This window comes from Eurytemora carolleeae, unplaced genomic scaffold (assembly GCF_000591075.1).
Source record: "Eurytemora carolleeae unplaced genomic scaffold, Eaff_2.0 scaffold2798, whole genome shotgun sequence".
Lineage (NCBI taxonomy): Eukaryota > Metazoa > Arthropoda > Copepoda > Calanoida > Temoridae > Eurytemora > Eurytemora carolleeae.
Window position 1 is genome coordinate 1 of NW_019398683.1, and position 5,155 is coordinate 5,155.

The 5,155-nt window shown below is 31.3% G+C and overlaps 1 long non-coding RNA gene across 1 annotated transcript; it reads left to right on the forward strand.

Moving 5' to 3' along the window:
• LOC111717586 (uncharacterized) lies at positions 1-4,083 on the forward strand. Its single transcript, XR_002768828.1, has 4 exons — positions 1-57; positions 331-403; positions 2,120-2,200; positions 4,002-4,083. It is a non-coding gene; the product is annotated as an uncharacterized LOC111717586 (long non-coding RNA).
• Positions 4,084-5,155: the final 1,072 nt, after the last annotated feature.

The following is a 5,155-nucleotide window of genomic DNA, read 5'->3' on the forward strand; positions in this document are numbered from 1 at the left end:
AAAGCAGCATCAGTATGTTCAACAGCAAATCCTTGAAGAACATTATCAGAAGAACAGGTAGCAATAAACAAACAGACAGACACACAGACTGACAACTAGGCAGAATCCCAGACAGACACACAGGCTGACAAGTATACAGAATCCCAGACAGACACACAGACGGACAACTAGACAGAATCCCAGACAGACACATAGACTGACAACTAGATAGAATCCCAGACAGACGCCAAGACAGATACATAGACGGAAAAACACTGAGATAGAAATCCAAACATCTACACATACAAGACAAACACAGACAGACATACAGAGTGTAACAGATGTGTTTAGACTGTTGATGAGGTTACAGCATGACAGCCAGGTTCAGGCCTTCCAGGTTCAGCAGACAGATAGACGGGAAGAGGTAATATTTCGTTCCTTATTTAACATTCAATGTTCGTTAACAAAACATTTGTTTTGAAACATTCATGTGCTCGTTAACAAAACATTTCTTTTAAAACATCCATGTGTTCGTTAACAAAACATTTGTTTTAAAGCATTCATGTGTTCGTTAACAAAACATTTGTTTTTAAACATTCATGTGCTCGTTAATAAAACATTTGTTTTAAAACGTCCATGTAGTTGACGAAACATTTCTTTTAAAACATTCATGTGTTCGTTAACGAAACATTTGATTTAAACATTTATGTGTTCGTTTACAAAACATTTGTTTTGAAACATTCATGTGCTCGTTAATAAATTATTTGTTTTAAAACATCCATGTGTTAGTTAACAAAACATTTGTTTGAAACATTCATGTGCTCGTTAACAAAACGAAAGTATTTGGTTCAAATCTTTTAGCTAATATTTTACTGTCAAATGAAAGGAAATGTAAAATCTATTTTTTATAGATCCTAGCTTGCCAGTAAAATCATTTGAATGTTTAAAAACAAAACTAACGAAGCCCAAACGAGGATGCGGAAGAATATTTATAAATCAAAGACTTCATTTATTCGTTATTAAATGTTCAATGTTTGTTAACGAACCAAACAATCTGGGTTCGTTTTAATCTCAGAGTAAAACGCTGCAATCAAAGGAAACGTTTGAAAATAATTTTCAATCTGAAACGATTTTTTATTATGACTATAATTATAATTCTCGCTACGCACGGTGGGGTATTTTAGGGGGTCATGGGGGGATGACTGGTTTTTGTCACAATTCACCTCTAAGAATGCATTTGTCTTGTGTTTTAAGGTGATAATGGACAAAATAAAATATCTTTTTGGTTACAAACATTGTATTAGTTGTAGCTAGCATTTGTTTATTATGATTTCAATTTATAATTACTTTTCCTGTTCATATATTTATCCTGGAATGGATCCTGTAAACCTGCAATATATTTAGATGTCGTCTTCATAACAGAGAGCTATTTCGGAAGAAAAACATATATTTTATAACAAAAGCACTAGAAAGCACAGAGGTTTTAGAATAATTTAAATATATAACAGCCATTTAGGGGTGCCAGTAGTACGCCAAGACCTTGATTACGCCAGAGTAGTGTGTTGTAAAATCCTATTTTAAGAGTTTTTAATGAAAAAGCGGGTTTTCTTTCGAAATTCTTAACTGAACAGACTTTTCTCAAAAAAAATCTGAAGCGGCCAAGCCTTATTTGACATAAATAAGATGTTTATGGAAAAAATTCACTTTGACTGACCCCACTGTGCGACGCGTTATCAATGATATATTTTTATTTCGACTAATGGTAAATATTTTTTAAAAGCTGTTCTAAATGATAGGCCCTACACAAAAAATAAAAAAAAGCTATTACATACAAGTCAGGACTTATCTAGCCGATAATGACTGTTTTAAATGATAAGCCCTACACACAAAAAGTTACAAAAAAATTAAAGCAAAGAAAATGACGATAGGAGGAAAAAGAAAAGGAGAAAAGAATGGCGTACTGTTGATTTTAATGAGTAATTTACATGTCACAGATCTGTGTGTTAAAAAGAGTTTGGAAATAAATTGTGTCTGTATTGCTCTAAATATAAATATAATCTAAACTGTCTCAATATTGATAAAGAGGAAATATTCTGAACCAAAATAACAGTAATATTATACATAGTCTTCTACCGTTTAGGAGGTGCACAAAGAGAAGAATAGAATTGAAAGTTTGAAGCTCAAAGATGAAACTTGTCAATCTGCAGTCGCCAGTCCAGAGGTAAAGTCAGAAGTTGAGTTTAACAGTCGTCTTTCTATTCTAGGCTTTTCTGTATAACTAGCTGGAGGGCCCGGCATTACCTGTGGAAAAAATTAAAATTTGAAAGTAAAAAAATTTTTAAAACAAAAGATAAATTCGATTTTTTAGACTATAACAACCCCCGGCCAACCATGATTGTCCACAAAAAAATTCAGCCCAATCGGTCCAGCCGTTTGGCCGGCTATACGCAACAGATATACATACGAATGTCTTGTTTTATTATATAGACTAGCTAGAGACGTCCCTGGTGTTCCCCAGGTTTATAATTTAATTCATAAAACCTTTCCTCAGATGTATTTGAAATGAGGTTATATGTATTAGATATACAAATTACAAAATTAAGGGTTGTCACTAATGGCAAATTGCCAAGGCATATTATAAATATGTATGTTCGCTATAGCTGGCCAATCGGCTGGACCAAAATTAGCTGAACATTTTATATATATATAAGCAAAGAGCTTTTTTATATAGATAATTAAATATTAATGCTCTGTGGAAAAAAACTCCAAAAGTCTCGTCTGAGATTCATTCACAATTCACATGGAATAAGAAACTACTTTAAATATTTAAGTTTAAAATTTTTATAAAATCAAACAATAAAAAAGCGTTTAAATAATCAATTTTTTTTCCGGCTTACAATGACTTTATGAGAAAACTGGAAGACAAATTGGTTTTGGTGAAATGATAAACCCTTAAAGGGATTGTGTAATCATAGTTTCAAGCAACCCTCTTTGCAAAGATTTACATAGGACCCTTGAAAACTTTGTCTGATAAAGTATGAATGATATATCCATGTTTTTCTTTATTTAATCTGTTTATTTTCATTTGTGGTTTCTCTGCAAAAGTGACTCTTCATGCTTTGGAAACATTGGATAAATTTTCAGAATTAAATACTTTTTAACTAGAAGAATTACGGTTATCTTTCAAATTTTTGATCGGATATAAGGGTATAAGAGTGTCGTTGTTTTTGTTAATTTAAACTGTATATTTTCATTTTCAAATAAAATTGACCGCAATTGAAAATATGAAGATAAGATCTAATTTAATGAATTACGAGAAAGAGTTAAGCTATGCCGACTAAATTGAACCACTTCTTTTCAACTAGAGCCCCTTCTTACTAATCATAAACGTTTGTTTCATTCACTTTTATTTTCAATTGTTAAAATTTTCTGCTAAAAAGATTGATTTTGGGGACAAAACTAAATATTTGTTTTCTTCAAAATTCTAAAAACTACTACTTTGTTTTGAATATTTTAAGAATTGCACTTATCATTTTTTTCATTTACTTTGATTCATGCCATGACACTGACAGTGTTTCCAGCAATTAGTCAGGAACTATGACCCATAAAGTAATTATGAACTAAAAGAAATAACTTTGAAAAGTTCAGAAACTTACAATGTCAATTTCTTCGATATTATGTTATCAACATTTCACTTTAAAAATAGTTGTTAAAACTAAAATGTGAATTAAGGATCCAGAATAGTATCAAATCAGCAACAAGTGTTATCAAAACTCTTTAAACATTTTAACAATTATCCTTTTCAAAATTAGGATAAAATTTCTGCTGACAGTACAAACAGAACATAAGGTTATTCACAAAAGAGTGAACTCACATTCTGTGAGCATGAAAACCGCTTGGGACATTGTTGTATTTTTGTTTCTCAACAGAATTATGGAATTAAGTCTTTGCCACAAACTCAATTTTTCTAATCCCTATATCTGATCTAACAGAATTCATAAATTCTAAATTCATTTGTTTAGGTGAAAAGAAGACTTCAGGAAGTTATCCTCCAGCGGAAACGGAAAGATGCCGCAGCATCGATGGGAAATCTAAAAATAGGTAAAATAATCAATCACTAAAATTTCTAGTTCTTTTGAGCTCAGCCAGACCAGAGCTGAAAACTTGAGAATTGTGGATATCGAGATCAATGCTTGATTTCCTGGTTTTACTAAACCCAGATTAGGTTAAAACGCATTCGATATCCATGAAAGAAGTTTAAAATTCAACCAATCAACGTGTCATGTTAATTATGCTCTTTAACTTTTGAAAACCCTGTTTTTTAATTATAGCCCATTTCTGGTTTTGATGGTGTTATATCAATTAAACTAATGATCGATTGAACGAACGTAAGATTTGGATCAATGTTTATTAAAACTAACTTTCTAAATTACTATAGTTCACAAATGTGATAAAATCATATGAACATGATTAAATTTTTATTTGTTCAAATGCTCTAAAAGCCAGCTTGTGAATAGCTGACTATTAGTTTAATCGGATATTAGTTCAATCGATATAGCATCGTATCTGTAATTGTTATCAAACTTAACTTTGATACAGTGGGATATCCAAAAGAGAGGATTAAGAATAAAATCAAAAGTGTGTCTATTGCATACTTAGATTAAGCGATCAGGATTAAGGATATCCCTTTCTTAAGTTTACTGCTCTGATTGTACAGTATACTTACAGACTAAAAAGGGAAAAAATGTACAGTACGTCAAATGAACCATCCCTTTTCAGGAAGATTAATGTACAGTCCCATGCGGCCATGCGATTGCGAGGTCCCAAATTAAGCGATTGCGAGGTCCATATATTAAAATTGTACCCAATAAGTGTAGCCGTTTTAGTGTTTGGTTTCGGCGCTAATTGTAAACAAATAAACAATCAAAGTTGTCAAAATTCGTCATATAAAAATGTAAACAACCACTATCCCTCGAATATCTCTTCAGAAAGAAAAGATCAATATAATTTTGAAATTACCCACATTTTGTTCTAAATTAAAAACAGAATGATGGATAGAAAAACTTGATTATAATTTCAAAAAAATGTTTGTAAATTAAAAATATTATCTTAAAGAACAACATTTAAGATTTTTTTTGAACAGTCTTGTTAAATGAGTATATTTCTCGACACACTG